The 25,264-nt window shown below is 47.7% G+C and overlaps 1 protein-coding gene across 3 annotated transcripts in view; it reads right to left on the bottom strand.

The window, feature by feature from the left end:
• The window catches only part of HRH1 (histamine receptor H1), an 83,509-nt gene that overhangs the window by 33,960 nt on the left and 24,285 nt on the right, over positions 1–25,264 (bottom strand). Inside the window, exon 2 of one of the 3 annotated variants that reach the window (XM_067755481.1) lies at positions 20,888–21,049. The exons of the other annotated variants lie outside the window; for them this stretch is intronic. The gene's annotated coding sequence lies outside the window, so the exon portion shown is untranslated. The remainder of the gene's footprint in view (positions 1–20,887; positions 21,050–25,264) is intronic. 3 annotated transcript variants of the gene reach the window in all.

Raw genomic sequence — 25,264 nt, 5'->3', positions numbered from 1 at the left:
TACCTCACACCTCAATGCCACTGCACCTGCCGCTCCTTCCTCCAGTCACACCCTTTCCACTGCAAACCTCCAGAGACTTCCACTCTTCTTCAACCCTCAGGCCCAGTGTTCTCTCCTCTGAGATCCCTTCTTTCCTTTTCTTTTTCTTTTTTTTTTTTTTTGCGGTACTCCGGCTTCTCACTGTTGTGGCCTCTCCCATTGCAGAGCACAGGCTCTGGACGCACAGGCTCAGTGCCCATGGCTCACGGGCCCAGCCGCTCCGTGGCATGTGGGATCCTCCCGTACCGGGGCATGAACCCACGTCCCCTGCATCGGCAGGCGGACTCTCAACCACTGCGCCACCAGGGAAGCCCCCCTTCTTTTCTTGACTCCTCCCTAGGAAGACTAAGGTCCTCTCCACGGCCCCGCACACACCACTCCCGAGTCCCCTCCACCACCACACTTCCACCCTGCTCTGTCATTGTCTGTCCCCTCCTTCAAGTCTTTGTGCTCCGTGAGGATAAAGACAGCTGTCTCTCTGCCCCAGGCGCAGGGCACAGGGCCTGGCACACAGCAGGCACTTGGGACTTGAAGAGCAGCTTGACTAGAGGGCTTACGAATGAGGTTAGGAGTCAGACAGACATGGTTTGAGCTCCAGTTCTACCCTGTACCAGCTGTGTGACCTTGGGCAAGTCACTCGCTGAGCCTCAGTTTCTACATCTGTAAATTGTGGTGGGGATGCAATAACATAATTAAAGGTAAAGAGCTCGACACAGGGAACACTCCAAAAATATCAGCTCTAATAATGATGATGTCAGTGGAATAACATTTATAAATAAATACATCTGGCCACAGGTAGAGGGGCCATAGAGGTGGTGGTGGGAGGGAGTGGGGTCGGGTGCCACAGGTAAGTGCAGGTTAGCAGGCCAATTCTGACATCTAAAATGGGAAAACAGCCAACCGACAGGTGGCCATCCATGCAAAAGGGCAGGTATTGGGTGCACCCCAGCTTCACAGCCAGATGGACCACAAGGATGGGGCCTCCAGGACCTGAAGAAAGTCTAACTCTAAGACAGTGGGCCTCTGACAGCAGCAATGAGAACTCTGTTAGCCTAGGCTTTGTGGGTAGAACTACCCATACGGAATCTGGGGAACTGGCAGAGCTAATGAAAACGTCCAACATTCATGGGCCAGGTGCTTGCCAAGTGCTTTCCATGCACTACCTCATTTCATCTTCACAGCAGCCTTATCAGGTGATGCTATCAGTGTCTCATTTCATGGAAGAGGAAACTGAAGCCCAGAGAGGTTAAGAAACTTGCCCAAAGACACACAGCCAAGGAGTGGTAGAGCTGGGATTTGAACCCAGGTAGTCTGGTTCCAGGGAACTGCTTCAACCCCTCCTTGCCCACATCAAGAGGCCAGGGCAGGGCAGAGCCTGCAGGTGGGGGTCATGGGGCCCAGAGGGGAGGAAGGTGGCAGGAGCCTGGAACTTGGTGCTCCCTACATCAGGGGTCACGTGATCCGAACAGCTTCTGCACAATGTGTTCTTCCTGAGGTGGGTTATCTTGCTCCGGCAGGAAAACTTTACCCCTGGAGCCCAGCCAGATGCAGCTTGGTGGGTGCCGGCGCATACACTTCCCCTATCCTCAGACCTGCCAACCAAGCAGAGATGCACCGAGTCCCGTGTCACCGGCGAAATTGCCTCCGAATTGCCTTCTTCGTTAACTGTACAAATCTGCATCTTAATTAGGCTCAGCGGAATACAGTTACCAGACCCCAAGTTTCTTTCTCTTATTCCAAGCAAGGATGCCACAGAGACAGACCAGAAGCCAAAAGGTGGGGCCGAGCAGAGCCCGGCTGGGCTCTCCCTGCAGGAAATCTCCCACTGGAAAAGGAGGGTTGAGGTACTGGGAGGGAGGGCTGGCTGCTGGTGGGTCCAGGCCTGAGCTGGGGAGCTGAGGAGGGCCCAGGCTGTGGATCAGGGAAGGCTGGCTCTGCCTCTGACGAGCGGCGTGACCCGCAGTCACCTGCCCTGTCTGAGCCTCAGTTCTCCCGTGTGGAAATGGGATGGGTGGCTTGGGGGAGCAGAGGAGATCACACATATGACAGCCTGGCACACAGTGGGTTCTCTTTCTCTGTGTCCTCTCTATGCACTCAAGGCCTACGATGCTGTCTGGAGCTGATCCCCGCCTACCTCTTCAACGACTCACTGCGCGGCACCTTACATCACGCCCTCGCCACACACACCTCTTAGTCCTTGGAAAACTCTAAGCTTCTTCTTGTCTCAAGGGCTCTGTAAGTGCTATTCCCTCTGCTTGCCAAGGGCCCATCCCTCTGCCTGGTTAATACCTACTCGTGCTTCCAATCTTGGCTCAAACATCACCTCCTTCAGGAAGCTCTTCCTAGCCCAGACTAAATTCTCCTAACACCATTTATCTGTGGGGTGATTTCATCAGGGCCCTCTCTCCCCTCCTAGACAGGAGTGTATGGAACACTTTTATTCTGTTCTCTGTTGTACCTCCAGCTTCCACCTCAGGACCCATCATATACCAGGTCCTTAATTCAAATTTGTCTAATGGATGAATGTGCACATCTCACTGAGCCTCAGTGAATGCATCTGTCAAATGGGAATCGTGATCCCACCCCCCTCATGGTATTGTGAAATGATTAAATGATTTTTGGCACATCGAGGTCAATAGGCCCTCGACAGACCACCTCCCCATCTCCCCATTTCTTTTGATTAAGAAAGAGGCAGAAGCAGGAGTGTAACTAGCTCAAAGACCAGCCTGGCCCTGGATGGAGGTGGGCGGGGAGCCCAGGGTCCAACACCGCAAAGGGTCGGGATGCTAAAAGCTGGAAGGAACCTTAGAAATGATCTAGTTAATTGGTTGCCAAACAAAGGCTTCTTTTAATCTTTCCTGCGTGAAATAATTTCATCCACCACGAAAGTAAATGTATTAAGGGAGACTCCACTTTCCTAGCTTTGAATTACTCGAAGGCATCCTGTCCCATCCGCCCGGCACCTACCCCGTGTGAGGGTGCCGTGCGGACACGCCATGTCGAGGCAATTCCGGCAAAAAAGGAGGCCTGGGCAGCAGGTAAATGATTTCCCTGAACTTCCTGAAATGTTAACAACAGCCCCTGGAGGCGGGGTCCAGGGGTCCCGCGTTAAGAGCCGCCACGTGACCACACAATGCTTTTATTTTTCCGAGCTGGCCAAGCTACCTGCGCGCAGCTCAGCGAGCTCAGAACAAAGCCCGGATAGGGGAGCTTTCCTCCCCGGTGGTTCCCTCTCAGGGGGGCAGTTCCCTCTCAACGAGCCTTGACCAACAGAGCCTGAGGTTGCGCTGATTTTTCAGTCTGGTTTCTGGAAGCCCGCGTCTGATGTTAGGTCCTTACAAACCTCCGTCGAGATTTCCCACCCTGCTCTCCACTCTTGGCACACCCCGAAGCACCCTGTATCCAGCCCCGTCCCCTGGGCTCCTCTCCCACGTGGAATTCCACCCCTCCCCTGCCCACCTCCCCAGTCTCCTGTCCCGCTTTGTTCTGGGGCACACTTCCGTAATACGAGGTGCCTTCCCCACCTTGGGGTGTGCGCCTTCCTCCCTCTGAGCACCTGTCGAACTCCTACATCAGCAGCAGGGCCTTCCCCTGAACTCCTGGGGAGCTCCAGTCCCTCTCCTGGAGTCACCAGGGCTTGCCTCTGTCCGCACCTCTGGAAGTGGAGATGCTGCCTCCCCTTCTGCCCAGAGGGCCCCTCTGGAAGGATGGTATTCTTCCTTTGTTTCCCCTGTTCCAGCTCAGACAGTGCTGGAAGGCAGGGCTGGGCCTCGGCATGCCTTTTTCTAGTTGAATGGATCCCCTACAACCGTCCATGGAATTCTGAGGGCAGGAGCAGTTTTCTGGGAAGAGGCCACCAAAGGGGTCTGTTCCCCCCTTAAAGGTTAAGAACCTCCACCCTAGACCCTGAGCATCTTGACAGACGGGAATGTGTCTAATTCCCTGTATCGCACAGACTGGCACATAGCAGTCCTTCACTGTATAACGCTATCAAGTCATGGAGTCTCTTTGAACTGAAGATCTAGTCTAACTTTCCCATTTTACAAATGAAGCAGCTGAGCCTCAGAGCCAGGAAACGATTACTCATCTGTCAGCCAGATGGAATGCTTAGGGGAAATATCTTCTCTCTTATGAGTTAGGAAGTAGCAATATTAATGTACTCATCCTTCCACTTAATTAGCCCAATGATTTTTCAAGCACCTACTATGTGCAAGGTACAACCATGGGGACACAGAAATGACAAACGCACAAGCCCCACTCTCGGAGAGCCCACGAGCCGCAGGGAGAGAAGACGCAAGCAGGGGTCACGGAGACACACAGACAGATGAACCCAGAGGAGGGAGGTCCCACCTTCTGGTGGGCCTCTGGGAAGGCTTTGTGGAGAAGTGGCATCCGAGCTTTGTACAAAGAGGTCCCAGGCCATCAATGCCGGAGCTGGAGCCCACATCCCTGCTCTGTTCTCCACCAGCTCTCAGACTGTACTATCTCTCCACCACAGTGTAATTGTTGGGATGATTTAGGCTAAAAGGAATAGAAAACCCCAACTCACTTGGCTGTAGTAATAAGGAAATGTATCCTCCCTCTAACGAGAAATCCCAAGTTAGGGCAGCTCCGGGGTTGGTTAATTCAGCTCCTCAAGGACGTCATCAAGGACTCCTTTTCCACCTTTTGGCTCTGCCATCCTCAGTGTCTGTCAGGAATGGCCTCAGGGATCACCTCTTGGTCACAAGATGGCTGCCAATACCTGGAGGTCACACCCAGACATGACAACATCCTGCCCTTTGAGTTTCTTCCCTAAGATCAAGGAGATCTTTTCTAGAAACACCTAGATCCCAGCCCCACTAACTTTCCTCATGCCTTAAGTCCACTACTGAGTGACTCACCAGCAATGGGGGTAGATTTCCCAGCATTGGCTGAGCTAAAAACAGGATCACCTTCCCTGACGGGTAGTTACCCAAACAAAATGAGGGTTCTCTTTGCCAGGAAACAGGGGAATGGCTGCCAGTTGTGACTATTACACATATCAACCACAGTGACTGTTCCTAAGGTTCCTTATCTGGGGAACATCTGTAACAGAACCAACAGTGGTGGTCAATTGTGTACGTCTTCAGCCAGGCAGCATCTTGGATCCCTAACAGCATGTGACAGATATGCCTGGGTCCCTACCACGTGCCAGGCTCTGTGCTATGCTGGGAGGACTGTGATGGGCCAGACAGACAGGAGGCGAACAGACAGGTAAACAGGCAGTTACAACATGGCACAATGAGTGCTATGGCCGGGGAACAGGGACACCAGGGGCGCTGGGGAGGTGGCTCACCCTGCCCAAGATAGGGAGGATGTATGTGGGGAAGGCTTCCTGGAGGAGGCATAGTCCAAACCATGACCTGAAGGAAAAGTGGGAATTAGCTAGGCAGGGCGGGGGCAATGAAGGCAGAGGGAAAAGCACGTGCAAAGGCCCTGAGGTGAATGAGAATGTGTGTCTCCTGGGGCTGGCAGTATGTTTCATGGATGAACACAAGACCTGAGTCAAAGAGATCTGCATTGGAATCCTGGAGTCACCACTAATAGGAAACAGGACTATAGGCGAGCTGCTGAAACTTTCAGTGCCTGAACTGTTTCACCTGTAGAATAGGGATAACGGTACATATCTCACAGGGTGGGTGTGAGGCTCAAATAAGACCTTGCCTATAAAGCTCACACCACAGTGTAAATCCTCCAGTACCGTAATTATCTAACTATGAGGCTTGGACCCTTCAATGAAGATCTGACCAGCAGAGGTGGGTGGGGGCTGAACTCCCCACTGTGGCTCTCCAGTGCAGGCGGCCTGGGCTTGCACCACAGGACATGTGGCCACCAGCCACAGGTGACTGGTGAGTTCTTGCATGTGGTGGGTCTGAACTGAGATCTGCTGTAAGTGTAAAGTACACACTAGAGTCTGAAGAATTAGTCCCTCCAACCACCTCCACGTAAAGTATGTCATTCAAAATTGTTTACGTTGGCTGCATGTGGAAATGGTAATATTTGGGATATACTGAAGAGTCATTCAAAATTGTTTACGTTGGTTGCATGCGGAAATGGTAATATTTGGGATATACTGAAGATAAAACGTATTAGCGAAATGAATGGTACTTGCTTCTCGTTATTTTTAGAATGTGGCTACTAGATATTTACAATTACATTTGTGGCTTGCGTATATTTCTGTAAGATCATGCTGGCCTAGGCATGTTATCTCACTGCAAATATAAAGAAACAGAAATGCAGACCCGTTCAACACCCTGCCTGGTCTGTGGCTAAGAGGATGCAGCCGAGACAGGGGCCTGGCACCAACTCCTCGTCTTTCGCTCATTCGCTCACCCTCTGCTCTGCAGAGGCCTCTCCTCCGACTCCTGGAAACCCACGTGGCGTCGCCAGTGTCATGCGCTCCCCACCCCAACACGGCACTCTTGTCTTTCGATCTGCAGATTATCCTCGAATGGACCTATCTTCTCCCAGGCCCCCAGCTTCCTCTTTGCTAAATGAGCCCCATTTCTCGGAACTGTTGACAAGTGGTGCTCTCGATACAGAAGGAGGGAGGGCAGAGGTGTAGAAACAGCCGAGGCCTATTCTTCGGGAAGGGAACTGAGGGCTGAAGCATGGGCTCAGCAGCCAGCCCAGGGAGGGGAGATGAGTATGCACGGCGGGTCTGACCAGACCATGGACACTCAAGGGCCCTAAACAAGCATGAACACCCAATCCTTCCAGGGCACAGCATCCAGGGCTCCTTGGTGGCTACTGCAGTGTCACCACCATCTGCCTGGGGACATCTCGAGCTGGAAGTCTCAGACGCCTGGGACTCAACCCACCCGAGCTGTCTCATCACCTGTCGCAAACCTAGCGGACTCCTTGGTCTCCTCTGAGATAGCTGTGTATTCTGACAGGGGCTCTCCTCCTGCGGACGTTCTCTCCCCACCCCCCGCCATGGAGCAGGCTGCAAGTGCTGGTGAGTTAACCATCCCCTCAGGAGTGATGCCCAAGCGGTTTCCGGCGTGGCCCTGGGGACTCAGCAGGTCCCCAGGAGGGCTGAGGCTCCACTGCCCACAGAAGTAATCTGTGCATTAACACTTTTCATCAGTATCCTCCTTTCCCACTCACCTCCCTAATAAACTCCTTACGTCCAAACTAAGCCATCATCTCTCCCCCAAAACTGCTTCTTGTCCCGTGGACTGCACTGCCCTCCTCTCAGATGCTGTGGCATCTGGAAAACAGGGAGTCAACTTTGATTTTCACCCCATCTCATCTTCCACGTCCCAACCATCTCCGAGTGCTGCCCACCTTACCGCCTAAATGCTTCTCAACTCTATCCACTCTGCTAGATCATTTTGCCACTGCTTCTGGGCTGGTTCACCATCCTCTCTCATCTGGACAGCAGCTCTAGTCTTCTGTAACCCTGCCTCAACCCCCGAATCTGCCCCGATCTGCCAAGCCCAGGCCCACACACCCAAACGCCTCCTGGACTACTCCCCTTGGAGTGGCACCTCACGCCTGGCATTTCCCAGCCTCCTCCTGGGGCACCTAGGACCGCACCAGCCACACACCTGTAAAGCAGGAAGTCATCCTCTTTCCTCACCATCCTGCTTCTGCCTTGGAGAGTTCTTACACATTAATCCCCTTTCATTTCATGTCACTACCTTGGTTCAGGCGGCAGGAATGCTATGACCCTCTCCCAACTGGGCTGCCCTCCTCCAGTCTTGCCCTCTCTGATCCTTTCTCAATGTTGCTATGAGAGGGACTGTCCTAAGATGCCATCAGATCATTCCAGCATCCTGTTTCACTCCTCACCGGCTCGCCATGTCCCACAGGACAAACTCTGTCTTTGACATGAAAGACCCCTTACAATTTGGCCCCACACAACCTCAGTTCCCACCCCACGCCCCCAAAACCCATGACTGCAGCCACTCCTAGACCATTTGTACTCTTTCTTGCCTTGGGCTCCACAACCATTAGGGGTGGGCCCAGGGGTGGCATCTCCCTTGAAAGCTCAGTCGGCCATCTTGGTTGGAAGTCCCACTTTCCTCTTCTCCATCCCAGGGAACAGCACCGCCAGGCACCTGCATATCCAACCCAGAAGCCAGGCAAAACCAGGTGTCCAGTACAGAGCGGCAACTGTTATTATAATGAGAGATGGGCCTTCAAGTCATTCATATACTTTTGTCACCCAGTTCCTTCATTAAATAAAATTCTGGCAGCAGGGCCCTGACAAAATGGGAATTAGATCAGAAAGAGAAATGTCTGGAGCGTGGGGAATCGGAAAGTGAGGGTGGGGAATGGAAGCTGGTTTGGCGGGGACTTTGTGGAGAGAGCAGTGAGCAAGCACTGCGGGCGTGCCAGGTGGAGGGTGTGCAAGGTGGAGGGCGTGCAGGAACAGGAGGCGTGAGGGCACAGAGGACCAACTGCAGCTCTTATGACCGACAGCTTTGCTCCCGTGCTTTAGATATAAGAGGCTACAGGTAGTGAAGGAGGGTAGTGACTGAGGGTCCTGGGGGGTAGCTGGACAACTGACGCTTCAGCCACACACTGGAATAAATGATGCCGAAAGACAAGTGGCCTCAGAGAGCAGCATCCCCATTTTCCGGGCACAGAATGAAGGCTGAAGTTGAAAACTCGCCTGCACTCACCAGTCTGTAAAGGCAGAGCAAGGACTTTCCAGTCACAACCTCCAAACGTGGTCCTCCTTGCTCTGTCCCTAGGAGCTAACGCTGTGGTGTTAGGGACTGTGCAGACAGGAGGGCAGCCTTCGGTGAGCAGTCTTGTTTCTCTAAATTAATTCTGTGGATGCAGGTTGCGACCCCACAGCAGAAGCACACACTTTTGAAGATGATCTTCAAAGGGCCCGCGTACAGCAACACACAGCAGTTACAGCTGTGAAGCCACACAGAACAGAAATGACAACTAAATCGGGTCGCATTTCTTTACCTATTTTTTATGGCATCCACTGCGTGACCGCTAAAAACATCCAAACTAGCACTGAGGTCATTTTCAGATAATGTGCCTTCCCCAGACACATTATTTTGTTTTGTTCAAAACAAAATAATTCATAGAGCATCCTGTAATATGAAAGGCCTTGTGTGGACCTCTCCTGGGGAGTGATTTTGGGGAAAAGTATCGTTGCCTGTATATGTGAGAACATGTGCCTGGCCCTGAGGTCTTCCAGGGTCCCAGCCTTCGGGAAGCTCACGGTGTAGAAGAGAAGCCCAACACTGAAGCAGCAGTGAGAAATGGAAAGAAATCAAGGGAGGTTATAGGAATGTATACAAAGTGGGTCCTAACCCAGTGCTTCTGAAACGTTAATTGCACGTGAATCACTCGTGAAAATACAGATTCCCAACGAGTAGGGCTGGGGTCGAGTCCGAGATTCTGCATTTTTAACCAGCTCGCCAGTGATGCCGATGCCGCTGGTCGTGGACCACACTTTGAGTAGCTGAATGGCTCCTGGTGATTTGGAATATAATTCCCTACGACAGCATCATAGGCAGTTTCCAAAAGGGCAGCATCTCAAACATACGACACGGGTTTGAAGTTCAGATACTCTGAAAGGCTCGGGGAGATGAGGCGATTAGGTTGAAGCATCAGCACTGCTGTTTCTGAGGTGCACCCCCTGCACACTAGGGGAGTAAACAGACACGTCTCCATCCTGGAGGAGTGAGCAGCTGCATGGGGGTAGACACGTAAAAGTCAAAGACTCCTAATACGTGCGTCTGTGAAATGTAAACGTGCATCTGTGACAAAGGTCATGAGTGTCTGGAATAGGGAGCGTGACCTGGCCGGGGAGGCTGCAGGCAGGGAGAGGAGAGGACAGCACAGCAAAGGCCTGGCTGAGGATCCAGGGGACCCCAGTGAGGCTGGGCAGAGGGAGTGAAGGATGAGGCTGGAGAGTCAAGCAGGGCCCGACCGCGCAGGACTTCATGAAGAGTTTCGCATTCATCTAAGAGTGCGAGGGGCCCCTGGAGTGTCTTATTGGGAAGGAAGAATATAATCACATTTGCATTTTGAAAACATCACTCTGGCTGTAGGGAGGAGGATGGGCTGAGGGGCCAGAGGGTGTGGCTCCTTCCCTGGGAGTGCGGGAGGGATCAGGCCTGATGGAGACAGCACTTCAGTCTCTCTCTGGGTGGCACAAGACTCTAAAGCTATGGATGGCCACCTTCTGCCCCATGGATGCTGGAAGCTGGACAGTCCGTCTGTTCAGACACACAGGAGTGAATCAGACAACCAGGAAGTGACTTGGAGAGAGAGGGCTTGCAGGGAAGGACAGGGGGCTTCTGCTCCATTTCGGCCACGGCTCCAGCCCTTCCTGAGGCTCCTCTGCCAGCCTGCCCTGATTTCCTTGCGATGCCTCTGTATCCTTATGAGGAGTTCCTCGGTTGAGGCAGTTTCTGTTCCTTGCAACCCAGAGAGTCCTAGCGAACTCAGCAGCACACCTGCGCTGAGGATTTCAAAGGTGCGAGAGCACCACACACGCTGTAGCAGCGCCCCGGGATTAGTCTCCAGACACCCCATAATTTGAGGCAATGCCATGGTAAAGTCACTACGTTCTGAGGAATGCATGCAGATTCCTGAGCTCCGGCAGGGACACAAGCGGTCATTCCCACCCACTGCGCTGAGGTGGACAGGATTTCCAGCCAACCCAGGAGTGGAGGGTGTGGGGCAGGCTGTCGAGGGACCACATGGCAGATATGCCTAAACATGGTCCCCAGCTTCGAAGGTCACCTCCAGCCCTGTCCAGCCAGCCCCGTTCAAAGCTGTTTATGGTTTCCCCTCACATTGGAGGTTTGGGTTTGATTTACAAGGGACGGAGATGCATTTGAATCTTTTCAAAAAGAACCACCACCTTGCAGGAACCTGCAGGGTCCAGGAACCACTCGCTACAGTGTTTTGCTCTTTTTGGTGACAGGCTCGGAGATTCAGGATCTGAAAGATCCCTCTTAAGAAGAAAATGTCTTGAAGAAATGTCAGACTGACCTCTGAAAGCTACCAAGGTGATGTCTGGTTAATCGGGAGATCCATTTCTTTATCTCAAACAGGGGGTACTTCTCTTGACAGGACATCTTGAGGATTAAACATGGACATCTGGGGTGTCCCAAAGTGTGCCGTGCAGATTAATGTTGGAGGGCACAGTGATTCTTTTCTTCTTTGTCTCACACAAAGAAAATTATTGTTTTAATGGTTATGCATATATTTTAAGGCATGTTGGGAAAAAAAGCACATCAAGCCCATAATTTCATGGCTATGATTGCTCAGGATGGGGCTTAAATTAAAAAGTGAGTTGAGGATGAACAGCAAGCTCTTAGTGTTATAGCACCGGGAACTACATTCAATATCCTGTGATAAACCATAGTGGAAAAGAATAGGAAAAAGAATGCATATATGTATAACTGCGTCACTTTGCTGAACAGCAGAAATTAACACAACATTGTAAATCAACTAGACTTCAACAAAATTAAAAAATAAATGACTGGGGAATTCCATCATGTAGCTTATGAGTACAAAATGTTTGCTACCTAATTTTCTAAAATAAAAAATGTTATATACTGGCAAAAAAAAGTGAACTGACTTAGAAAGTAAGTAAACAATAGTGCGGTTAGTATACGAGGAAGGCCAAGGCTGTGAACTGTGCGGAACACTGAGATGAAGAGCAGGCAAGCATCTGCATACAGCCTGGCACAGACCAGGGGCCCCGACGCGACAGCCACCATTTCACAAGTACCTACGTCATCTCTAATCCTTACAACAAGCAGGTAGGACTTCTCATTCCTATTTTAGGGTTGATACATGGAGGCTTGGAGAAATTAGACCCCTTGTCCAAACGCACACAACTAGAAAGTGCCAAGGTTGCGATCTGAACACAGGTCTGCTTGCCTTCAGGTGCCAGATTCCCTAACTGCGCCGCATCACCCTTAACAATACGTCATTCTCTCTCCCCCCTAGAAAACACAAGTGTCTTTCAGAAAAGACCCCAGATCTGGGGCCTGGCCCACTTTATCCCAACCCATACGGGTACACTATGTATCTATCTGCATTTGTGCTTGGACAACTCCTACCAAACCAACAAACTTCAAGACTAGCTCTTTCTTCCATGTGGCTGGCCCACTGCGCTGCCCCCAGGAGGCCTGAGGTAACCAGCCTGGGTCAGCCTGGCCTTGGCGCTGCATGTGATGGCCGGGTCTCTTCTCACTATTGGGACGGGAAGAGTTCAGGTCCAAGTGAGGACCAGGGAAGCGGGCAGAGGCCTTCCGGTCTGGTCCCGTCATGCTCATCTGGGGCTCGGGTGGGTTGCCGGAGCCACAGCTGCAGAATGCCACTCTGCTCAGCGTGCTCTGGGCGCTTATATGCTCTCTTGGGACTTGCAGGGCACAAGTGGGTGTTCCTGGGCCCCTGGCTAAGTACCACCTGGAGGACACCCTTCTACCAACATCCGTAAGAGTTTCCCAAAGTCTCCTCACGAGGCACCAGAGAGACTCCTAACTTCCTCCCTACACACATTCTAGAGGCACAGGCTTCCTGCCCGACTCTCATCCAGCCACCTGGATTTGCACCATTCTCACTCCTTGAGTGGCCACTTTCCACAAAGCGGTGTGTGTTTAAATGATCATCATCATACCATTCCATGTGAGCCATTAACTTCTGTCTCAGCAAAACAACAAACTGCTACACTTCATGGACCCCTAAGGTCCCTGAGAAGTGCCAAACGATCCATCCAGCGCTGCCCGGGATCTCATCAGGGTCCTGGCTGATGCGGACCGAGCACTGTGTCCCCAGAGCCACTCTAAGGCCGTCGTACGTGTTAGCTTACTTGATTCTTCCTGAGGTACTATTACCTTCCTAATTTTACAGATGAGTAAACTGAGTCACAGAAGGATCAAACGGCTGGGTTGTGAATGCAGAGCCATGCCCGTCACCGCTGGGCTGGTCTAGGACAGGAACTTGTCTTCTGGATTTGGAAGGATCACAGGTTTATCTGAGAGTAAAGAGATCTGGGTTGCAGTTAAACAGAGCTGTGTGACCTTGGACAATTCACTCCACCTCGCTGAGACTTCCTCATTGGTACAATGGGGACAAGACCTGCTTCGCTCACTCAGAGGGTTCCTGTGAAGTTCAAAAGGGATAACTGATGTGAGAATACTCAGATTTTGGCAAATGTGTGCATGAAGGGACGGGGACGAGTGGATGAGTCCGATGCCACTCCTGCCTTCAAGAAGCATTAGGATCTTACAGAGCAGACAAGCATTTTCCTCCGTGGGCTCCTGCCAATGCTCAGTGTGTGAGGCACAGCTGAGAGGGCTGCCAGGAGCGCACTGTGTGATCTGAAACGGGAGACTTCCCATCTCTGGGCTTCACCCTCCTCCACGCAAAAAGTGAGGGCCTCTCACAGGAGGTCCCTTCCTGTTCTAATGTTTTTACAACTTTGGCTTTGTTTCTGGGTTAAAATACTTATGAAACAGCAAACAGCTTATATTTGGAATTCTTCTTGCTGGTGGAAGGAAACAGCAGGGATGCATCTGACAGATATTAATGGCTTCTACACATGCAACACATAAACAACGTTTAAAATGGCATTTCTGTCTCCAAAACACCAGCGTTCTGATTGGGGATCTTGAACCTCGATGTTCCTCCTCGTGGAAAACTAAGGACTTCCCCTTCGTCCCACTCCCCCAGCCTCCAACCTTCGCCTGCAGAATACATTTTCTTGTTTAAGGTCTCTTGAACTTGAAACTAGTTTACGAGGAAACAGCAACCTTGAAGTCAGACAGACCTGAGGCTGAATCCTGATTCTGCAACTTACTAGCTGCATGACACTGGGCAAGACTCCCTGAACTGCTCCTCGTCTGAGAAATGGAGATGATAATAGCTCTCACAGGGCTGCAGTGAGGATTAAATGAAATAAAACAAGTTACGTTCTTGGGCATACAGTAGGCATTCAATAAACGGTAGCCCTTATTACTGAGAGTAGGGACTGTATTAGTCAGCCTAGGCTAGGTTATGCTGCAGAAACAAATTCACACCCAAATCTCAGAGGTATAACAAAGCAAATGGCCCGTCCTGGTCAGCAGGGCATTCTGCTCCACGTGGTGACTCAGGAAGCCAGGATGAAGAGGATGAAACTTCATCATCTGAAACACTGTTGATCAACACCACGGCGGAAGTGAGTGCCGGAGGGTCTCCAACAGCCAGTTAAGTGCTGTGGACTTGACTGGTTTGAACTAGTTACTGGCCCTGATTGGCTGCCAGGGGCTGGGAGATGTTGGGGAGTGCATGGAGTATTAGATGAGCGTTACTCTTTATGTGATATGGAGCCAAATTTTGTTCACCTTTGGTTCTCCCACAGTGCTTAGCACAGTGCCAGGCTTATTAGAGAAATGAAGGCACAAGTCAAAAAGAAGCCTTCTCTGATGATGTAATAATTTTCTAGCCAAAAGAATTTTCTCTCTTTTTTCCCCCCCTTTAATCAGATGCTTATTCTCATCCTGCAGTTTATCACTGAAACAAGTATTTCAGAAGTTTTATAAATAATGTTCATTTTGAGGAAGTTTGCCAATGCCCTTCGAATTAAGGCAAAACCCCAGGTCATGTCTAGGCCATGAGTTTACACTTGGAAGAGGAAAAAAGAGAAGAGCAGATGGGACTGCCAAGGACAAGATGACAAGAAGTTTGCATTTCTTAACAATACTTCCAGCCCTTCTCATGACCCTTGAGTGACATGGGGGTGGGTGGGTGGTTCATGGCACGGAAATCAGAGCAAGGAGGCAGTATGGCTTGCCCATGAGTCCCAGATGAGTCAAGGGTAGACCAGTGTCCCTTCCATACTTTCCCCTTCTTCCCAAACCCTTGCATTCTGCAAAGTCTTCCTTCCTGCCCTACATTCATTGAAACTATTGTGGGTCATGACACACGGATACATCTACCCAAGAGGATTCCTGAGAGTGGCTGCTGATCACCCCCCTTACCCTGGGTGGAGAAAGTGGAGCTCAGGAAAGATCCTTTTCCACGGAAGGAATGGCCTGTCACCATGTCCTCTTCTGGGCTCAGAGATGTACTCTGGTCCTGGCTCTGCCACCACGTCACTGGGTCACCTTGGACAACACACCACTCTTCTCTGGGCATCCCTTTACTCACCTGTAAACTCATTTAACAAGCACGCAGAGCAGCCTAAGAGGAGGGCTAGGAACGTGCAGGTAACTAAGCCGTGAACCTGACCTCCAAGCAGAGGAGTAGGGCGAGCAGGGGTCACGAGGACTTCCTATGCCAGCAGGCTAGGCGTGGACAACAGGGTTGGTGGAGGCCAGTGAACGGGGGAGGGCTGTGGACAGCTTGAGCGCATGCTGCAGTCAAATGGGCCAGCTGCCTCTCAGCTCCGGCCGCACTTGCCAAGTGGGAATGTGGGCCCGGTATTGGCAAATCTCTTGATTGTTTTCAAGAGAAGCAGGAAAGACAAAATTATCCATGAAATGTGAGCAGACCAACCCAATCAGCTTCATCTATTGTCTGGCTGAAGCCCGTGGCCCTAGCATTTGCAACTCCTAATGGCTGTCAGTCAGAGGACTTCATGAGATTATGACTATACAATCCTATTTGATCTGATAATCTCATTAGTCTTCATATGATCAGGCTTTTAAAAAATATGCATTGTTTTACTCTAATAGGAAAAGAATTACTATGGAAAATTGAAAAAAGGTATAAAAAGAAAATTAAAATACTCTTAATTATTCCTAATCCCATTCCCCCAAAGTTAACACTTTGATGTATATTTTGGTGCGTTTCTTGCCAGCCTTTTCTCTATGCATAAATTATATAAATACCATTCTATGTGTGTATATGTTTATGCGTGTGTGTATACATGTATATATAACGTTACATAAGTAAAATGTATAACGTGAATCTCTTCTAAAATTAGGAGAACAGTATTTTGACTGTTTGGCTCTGCATCCTCATGACACTGTGCCATTACGGATTCTTCAAAAACATGATCTTTAACAGCTCCATAAAAATTCCATAACACAGATTTACCGTAATTTATACCTATAACTTACATCTCAACATTTGAAGGTGTTTCTAATTTTTTACTATATAAATAGAATTGCAGTGCACATTCTTATATATAAATATTTGTGCATATATCTGGTTATTTCTTTAGGTAAATTTCCACAAGTGGAATTACAGGGTCTAAAGGTATGAACACTTTTAAGGTTGTTGATATGTATATACTCCATTGCTCTTCATAAAACCTATAGTACCTTCATGCTTTCACTATATTCTCACTGACACTGGATACTGTCATTTTCAAATCTGAATGTTAATTTGATGAAATTAAACAAGTGATATTTCATAGGTATCCTAATTTTATCAATGAAGTTAGATATTTTCCCTCCAAATGTTTTCTGGCCATTTATATCTCTTTTCTGACTTGTCCTGAGGCCCCTTTAAAAAACCATTTTCTATATTATATGCAGGAAACCTTTGTATCACATATTTTTATAATAGGAAAACTGAGATGAAATCTAAATGTCCAGCGACAGGGAAATATTAAATCACTAAAGGCACAAGTAGTTGATGGGCTATTATGTAGTTATTACAATTTGAGGATACAGAAGCATTGTGGGAAAACACTCATGACACGTTAAATGGAAAAGAGCAGCTATAAAACTAAATGAGTACCATGTCCCATGTTAACAACCACATAAAAATAACAGTTATAGTAGGAGCTGTATTTAAGGGTTGGGATTTCTGAAGACATTCTTTTTTTCCTTTTATGTTTCAAAATGTTTTGCAATTCTGTTATATAACCTTTGTAGTTAAGAGAAAAAATACTTGAAAGACACATTTTCAGTTGACTTTCCAAATGCACCTTCCTAGTTTCTTAGGATTCCCCTGTATCCATTTAAAAACATCTATGTTTGTGTCACAGAAGATTAAAAACTTTTGATTTACTGAAATCTGTTAGCACTTTAATCAGCAGAGAAAAAGATAGCTTTGTTATCAGTAGCAAGCAGGGCTCACAGTAATGACCTTGAGGTTGGGTTATTCCAGGCCTTTGGGTCCCCTCCATCCTCACCTTACTCTGAGGTTTGGGAAGAAGGCAGTTCTGAAATTGCAGAGACCTGAGGGGCCTCCAGTAAATAGGGGGCAGGGGGAGAGGAGTTGGGCAGCTCCTGTTGAAAACGAGGAAGGCTTCCAGACCTGCAGGGTCAGGAATCACCCACATTAGACCCAGATGGGCCCACTTTACAGATGATAAAATTGAAGCCCATAGAGGAAGAATTTCAGGACAAGCAGACCAAGCCTGCGGGATGCCCAGAAAAACCTTAAACAACAACAACATCATCATTATTACTACTAATGTTCCAGCATCAGACACCTTTCAAACGATGTTCTTTTTTTTTTTCTTATTGGAGTATAATTGCTTTACAATGTTGTGTTAGTTTCTGCTGTACAACAAAGTGAATCAGCTATATGTGTATATATATATCCCCTCCGTCTTGGACCTCCCTGCCACATATCCCCCTCCCACCCATCTAGGTCATCACAGAGCATCTAGCTGAGCTCTCTGTGCTATACCTCAGGTTCCCACTAGCTATCTATTTAACACACGGTAGTGTATTTATGTCAAACCTAATCTCCCAATTCAGCCCACCCTCCCCTTCCCCCTCTGCGTCCACACGTCTGTTCTCTACGTCTGCATCTCTATTCCTGCTCTGCTAATTATTAGAGAAATGCAAATCAACACTACCATGAGGTATCACCTCACACCGGTCAGAATGGCCATCATCAAATGATCTACAAACAGTAAATGCTGGAGAGGGTGTGGAGAAAAGGGAACCCTCTTGCACTGTTGGTGGGAATGTAAATTGATACAGCCACTATGGAGAACAGCATGGAGGTTCCTTAAAAATCTAAAAGTAGAATTACCATATGACCCAGCCATCCCACTACTGGGCATATACCCTGAGAAAACCATAATTCAAAAAGACACATGCACCCCAATGTTAATTGCAGCACTATTTACAATAGCCAGGACGTAGAAGCAACATAAATGTCCATGGACAGGTGAATGGATAAAGAAGATGTGGTGTGTGTATATATATATATGTGTGTATATATACACACAGATATTAAATACCTCTTATGTGTCAGGTGTTTGTGTGTTGTTTTGTTATTTATTTATTTGGACATGTGATAACTAAATTTATGAACAGGGTTAGAAAAAAATGATACTAAGAAAATAGAGTTAAGAAACAAGCCCTATCCCCCAGCCACTCAGATCTTATTCCCAGAGCATCTGTCACTAGTATCCTGTGTGCCCTTCCAGGGCCAGGCTAAGTGCACACACGCATATGCATCGTATGCTCTTCGCTTCCTGCTTCCTCCCTTTCTTTCTTTTCTCCTCTCTTACTCATGCCTTCCTTTCTTTTAAACAAATGGTCCTGGGGAAGCATTCTATATCAGTTTATATGGGCTGGCTTCATTCTTTTCCATAGATGCACAGTAAGCCATATATGGATAGATGACCATTTATTTAGCCAGTGCCCTAGAGGTGGCTATTTATGGCTGTTTCCAAGCTTTTGTCACTTCAGACTCTCCTCATACAATCAGCACTTCACACATGTGCAAGTTTGTCTGTAGAATGGACTTCTAGAAGTGGAATTGCTGGGTCAAAGGATCTGTGCATTTAAAAATTTGTAAGATCCAAAGTAATCTCCACAGAGGCTGTAGTATTTGTGCAGCATTTGAAATTTATGAGGGTGTCTGTTTCTGCACAACCTTGACAACAGGATGTCTTGTCTAACTTTAAAATTTCTGCCAATCTGATATAATTATACCTCATTGTAGTTTAATTTACACTTATAATAAGGGAAGTTGAATATCATTTCACATGTTTAAATGCCATTTGTATTTCCTTTTCTGTTCTCTTTCTTTCACCACTTTTTTCCTGTGAGGTTAGATCATTTTTTTTTATTGATTGGTAGGGACTCTTTATATATTAAGAAAATTAGCTCAGGTCTGGGATATCTGTTTGTCACTATTTTTTCCAAGTAACTCATTTGTCTTTTGACTTTGCTTATAGTATTGTTATGAAGACATTTAAAATATTTAGGTATTAGAATTTACCAAAAATTTGGTATATTGTTGATTATACATTATACTTAGGAAGGCCTTCCCCACTTTGAGATTATTTTCAAAATCTCTTATTTCTTCAGGTAGTTGTATTTAAGCTTTTAAAAAAATGTACATGATCCATCTGGAGTTAATTCTGGTGAAAGGCGTGAGTTGCATCCAGGTGGTTCTCCAATTGTTCCAACACCATTTATTGAGTAATCTATCTTTTCTCCAGTGATTTTCCATGTCACCTTACTATTTCTGGACTCTCTTCTGTTCTGTGTAACTGTCTGCCTATTTATTCTAGAGCCACTTTTATACATGATCACATTAAAGCAAAGCACCCTAGTGGGGTAGGTGAGGCCAGAACCAGGTCTCCCAGCCTGTGCTACTTTACCTCCCATAACTGGGTGGTCTCCTAACTCTAGGGTGGGTTAGGGAAAGTCAGAGAGGTCCCAGATCCTGATCCTCCAAAGCAGGGAGATAAACAAGCATAACACACAGCCTTTCCCTCCCCTTCACTCGCTCAGAGGCAGTGAGTGGCCTCTGCCAGCTCCGAGCTGGACTCCAGCTTTCTCGAGAGTGAAGTGGTTTGCCCTTGGGTAAGTCAGCTCCTCTCTTAGAGCCTCAGTTTCCCAACTGCAAAACGGTAATAGTAATAATAACACTGATGTCATGTTTCGAGGATGCAATCATCTGATGCTGGACAAAGATGCCACAGTAAAAAGCCCCAGCTAGGATGACAGAGGACACTGCACCATGGCAGAGCCGCTCCCCCTCCTTCTGAGGCAAACAACGCCCATCACTTGGGCTACGATTTAGCAGGGACTGAGCTATGCAGCTTTCTGACAGCCGGTTCATCAGTCTAAAGGTCTGGCTGTCCACACCCCAAGGACACAGGACTTGCAAGGCCAGGACCTCCAAAGAGAGGGGGGCGGAATCAACTCTGACCTCAGAGCCACTGAGGTGTAAAGGGCTCAGCGTAGGGCCCCATTCTGCTTGGCAGGGGCCCAGGAACCCTTGAAGAGCCCTGCAAGGTGGGCAGGAAAGGAAGGGAAGCTGGGCAGAGTGGGAACGCTGGGAAGGTGGTTGGAGGTTGAGTCTTCCACACAACATCCAAGAGCCAGCGGTGCTGTTCCCCAGAACCGTCACCTGCTTCTTTTTGGAACTTCCACCCGCCCTCACCAAGTGCTGTGAGCCCAGGGAAAAGCAGGCCCAGAACCCAGAAGTCATGTGAACAACATCTCTCGGAGCACCCACATTCCAGAACAGGAACAACACAGCCCCCAGGCCACCTGCTCCCACACATACCAGCACCACACCTCGGGTTTAAGCACCATTGCACTGTTTGCCTATATCAGCTGAGCTCCTCCGAGAGGGAGGGATTAATATTATTCCCATTTTCCAGATGAGCAAACTGAGACTCAGATGGAGCACATGAGCGGCCCAAAGTCAAAATGACAGCAAGTGGCAAAGTTAGAAATCAGGTCTTTCCAGCCTGAAAGCCTGACCACGATACGCTCCGAACAGGGGCTGCAGTGGACTCTGCTGAGTCGTCTGTTCAACAAACATTCATTGAGCACCAACTTTATATCTGGCAACGGAATAGGTGCTGGGTGTACAGAGGCAGATAAGACACAATACAATAGCTATTCTATGATGTCAAGTCTAATGGGTATACAAAGGGCTGTGGGAGGTCAGGGAAGAAGTGATTACCTACTTTGAATCAGGGCAGGCTTCCCAGAGGAGGCAACTTGTAGGACGGAACTTGAATCATGCTTCCATTGTCAATGGTGAGCAGGAGTTTTATTCCTCAGTGGCTGAAAATGGAGGTTCCTGGGCTCCAGTGCTATGTTCCAGGCTCCTGCCCTCTCTGGCGGACCTTAGAATTTCCAGGGAAGCTCGTTAGAAATACCCATTTCTAGGCCTCTCCTCAGACCTTCTGAATCCAAATTGCAGCCCTAGCATCCAAGCACTTGCATTTTTTTCACAGCCCCCTCCTTTTTTAAATTTAATTTAATTTATTTATTTTTTATACAACAGGTTCTTATTAGTTATCTATCTTATACATATTAGCATATATATGTCAATCCCAATATCCCAATTCATCCCACCACCACCATGACTCCCCCGCCCTGCTTTCCCCCCTTGGTGTCCATACATCTGGTCTCTACATCTGTGTCTCTATTTCTGCCTTGCAAACCGGTTCATCTGTATAGCTGATTCACTTTGTTATAAAGCAGAAACTAGCACACCATTGTAAAGCAATTATACTCCAATAAAGATGTTAAAAACAAACAAAAAAACTAAAAATAGAATTACCATATGACACAGCAATCCCACTACTGGGCATATACCCAGAAAAAAACATAATTCAAAAAGACATGTGCACCCCCATGTTCACTGCAGTACTATTTACGATAGCCAGGTCATGGAAGCAACCTAAATACCCACTGACAGATGAATGGATAAAGAAGATGTGGTACATACATACAATGGAATATTACTCAGCCAAAAAAAAGAACGAAATTGGGTCATTTGTAGAGGGGTGGATAGACCTAGAGCCCCCTAGTTTTTTATTGAAGGATGTGTATTTGGGACCTGCCATCCAATGGGCAGCTATCGGCAGGTTTTTTTTTTTCTTTTATGAATATCATTCATTTTAAGAAAAACTCTAAACACCATGGAAAAATAAAGCCAGAAGCCCCAGGGACAAAGCCCGCACCCAGTTAGCCTGTCATAATGAGTGATTCTCTCTCTCCCTTGTGCTTGGAAATCATTATCTGAGCACCTTAGGAAAGTGCTTCCTCCCCTCCTACTGTTAATGCCTGACATGGTGAGAGAGGCTTTTCTCCCATGCCTGCCTGAGAGAAAGGGAGCCTCCTTTCAAGACACGAGGGAGGGAGGGCAGGTTGTGTTTCACTGGCAGTTTTTAAGAAAGGGAGCAAAACATTCAGTGGTAAAGAGCATGGAGCCAGACCGCTTGTGTTCAGATTCTGCCTCTATTACTTCTGAGCTGTGCAATTTCAGACAAGTGACTTAACCTCTCTGTTTCAGGTTCTTCATCTGTAAAATGGGAGTAACAGTAATATCTATCTTATAGGTTGTGTGAAGATTAACTGAGTTAATATATGTAAAGGACTTAGAATAGTGCCAATCAGATATAGTAAATTTTATATAACTATTTGCTTTCATTATATTAACATGTCAGTTGGAGGTGGAAAGTCCGGGGCTGACCACGGGTAAGACTTAATCAGCAGAAGGCAACTCTGACCAACTGTTATCACTCACCAAGTGCTGCCTGAGAACCAGCTATGATGGTTTACAGTGCTGGGCACTGGTGATACAGAAGAGAAAGAAACAGAGCACCCGCCCCAAGAGACCCCACCTCCACCCCCAGTGAGGAAGCAGATTTGCCTGACTTCTAGAAGGAGAGGCCCAATGGATCTTTGCCCCCAAACTCAGCACAATCTAGGCTGGGGTTGGCCTTGGAGATGGTTAAACTTCTGGCCTCCCCAGGTCATCCCTTTATAAAGGTGGGACTCAGCTAGGCCTGGATGCATTTGAAAGTATCAGGTAAGGAGATCTAAGAAGTGATAAAAGCATTCTCTTTTTCCTCAGGTTTCCTCTGTGGTTATTAGAAAGTTTATGATATAACCACAATAAATATCAGAAAATGAAGAAAAAGGGAAAAGTGCTCCCCAGGAGGCACAGCAGAAGAGAGGACAGGTGTTGGTGTTGGAAAATCCTGGGACTGAATCCTGATGCTGTCACTTCCTAGACATGAGCCCCTGGGCAAGGGACTTCACTTCTCTGAGTATCGGTTTCCACATCTGTGAAATGGGCAGGTAGGAACACCTACGACTTAGTGAAGTTGGGAGGACTGAGTGAGATTACATTTTTCAGACAGCCCTTGCACACATGAGATGCTCAGGGCCAGCTAGCTGTAACCCCCTCCCTCACATCTGTTTTGCAAATGAAACCACTGAGGTGGAAGGAGAGGAGATGACCTGCCCACATGGTCAGGGCTCCATCCCAGACCTGCTTTAAGCCATTTCTGAAGCCAAGAGAAAGAAGTAACCTCTCTCTGGCCTGAGTTGCTTCATCTGTGAAATGGGTAGATAGAGGGGAGAGTCAGATCAGATAATACCTAGAGGCTTATCTGGCCCTGTGAATTAAAAGAATGTTCCAGTAATGATAACAGCTAACAGCTACCCAGGATGTGTCAGGCACCTTACATACTCTGTGCCTAATTTGAGGAACACAGCAAGTCACAAACAAAGGAACTGAGGCCTCATGTAGCTGATAAGGGAAAAATATCCAGAAAATATAAAGAACTTATGCAAATCAACAATAAAAATACATTTAACCCAATTATAAAATAACCAAAGACTCTGAATGGACATTTCTCCAAAAAAGATATATAAATGGCCAATAAGCACCTGAAAAGATGCTCAACGTCATTAGCTATCAGGGAAATGCAAATTAAAACCACAGTGAGATATCATTTCACACCCACCAGGATGGCGACAATCAGAAAGACAATAACAGGTGCTGTCGAAGATGTGGAGAAATTGGAAACTTCAAACATGCTGATGAGATTGTAAAATGGTGCAGCCTCTTTGGAAAGCAGGCAACCCCTCAAAAAGTTAAAAATGCAGTTACCGTATAACACAGAAATTCTACTCCTAAATATATACATATATGTCTGAGAGAAATAAAAACGTTTGTCCGTACAAAAACCTGTTCAGAGCAGCACTATTAACAATAGCCAAAAAATGGAAACAACCCAAACGTCCATCAACAGATGAATGGATAAACAACATGTGGTATGTCCATACAGGGGAATATTATTCAACCATGAAAAGGAATGAAGTACTGACACATGATACAACATGGATGAACCTTGAAAACATCATGCTGAGTGAAAGAAGCCAGCCATCGTCAAAGACCACACACTATATGACTACACTTATATGAAATGTCCAGAATAGGGAAATCGGTAGACACAGAAAGTAGATCAGTGGTTGTCATGGGTTTGGGTTGGGGTGGGAGGAAATGGGGAGTAACTGTAATGGGTAGGGGCTTTCTTTCTGGGGTGATGAAAATGTTCTAAAATTAGACTGTAATGATGGTAGTACATCTCTGTGAACATACTGGAAACTCCTGAATTGTTTACTTTAAATGGGTGAACTGCACACTGTGTAAATTACATCTTAATAAAGCTGCTGAAAGAAAGAGAAAGAAAGGAAGAAAGAAAGAAAGGAAGAAAGAAAGAAAGAAAGAAAGAAAGAAAGAAAGAAAGAAAGAAAGAAAGAAAGAAAGAAAGAAAGAAAGAAAGAAAGAAAGAAAGAAAGAAAGAGAAAGAAAGAAAGGAAGGAAGGAAGAAAGAAAGGAAGGAAGAAAGAAAAGAAAAGAAAAGAAAAGAAAAGAAAAGAAAAGAAAAGAAAAGAAAGAAAGAAAAAGAAAGAAACTGAGGCTTAGGGAGGCAAAGATATTTACTAAAGGATGATCAGCGATTTTAGAACAAGAGTCAGGCCTCCCATTCCCAGGCCAATGCCCCTCTGGCTGACTTTCCGAAAAGAGGGATCACTAAGAGTAACTGTGCACTCACTACTTGCCCCACGCCAGGCACTTTGCATACTATTTTATCTAATCCTGCCAACAAGCCTAAGAAGTATACACGACTAACCCCAAGTTACAGATGAGAAAACCAAGGCTCTGAAATGTGCAGGGACCTGCCCAAGTCACTGTCTTAATTCAGGTTCCCCGAAGCAGACCCAGAGACAAGAGATACATGAAGGAAGTGCTCTGAGGAAAAGGCAGAAGAGGGGTGGGTGGGGAAGCAGCAGAGCAGGCGGGCATCTCAGGCAGAGTCCTGCCCACCCTACAGTGTGAGTCACCCCCAGCCTTGGCCCCAGCCATGCACGGGAGAGGGGCTCTCCGACTCCCGTACTCCACAGCGTTTGGTAATGGGCATCGGGGATGGGGGTGGGAGGCGTAAATTCCTGGGCCTGTCTAGACTTCTGCACTTGTGGCCCATCAGCAGCCTCCAGAGGAGGGTTGCAGGTGCAAGCCTTTGGTGGCAAAAGCACAG

Source organism: Pseudorca crassidens, chromosome 10, assembly GCF_039906515.1.
Source record: "Pseudorca crassidens isolate mPseCra1 chromosome 10, mPseCra1.hap1, whole genome shotgun sequence".
NCBI lineage: Eukaryota > Metazoa > Chordata > Mammalia > Artiodactyla > Delphinidae > Pseudorca > Pseudorca crassidens.
The sequence above is the reverse complement of the archived record's forward strand: the minus strand, read 5'-3'. Positions and strand labels throughout refer to the sequence as shown.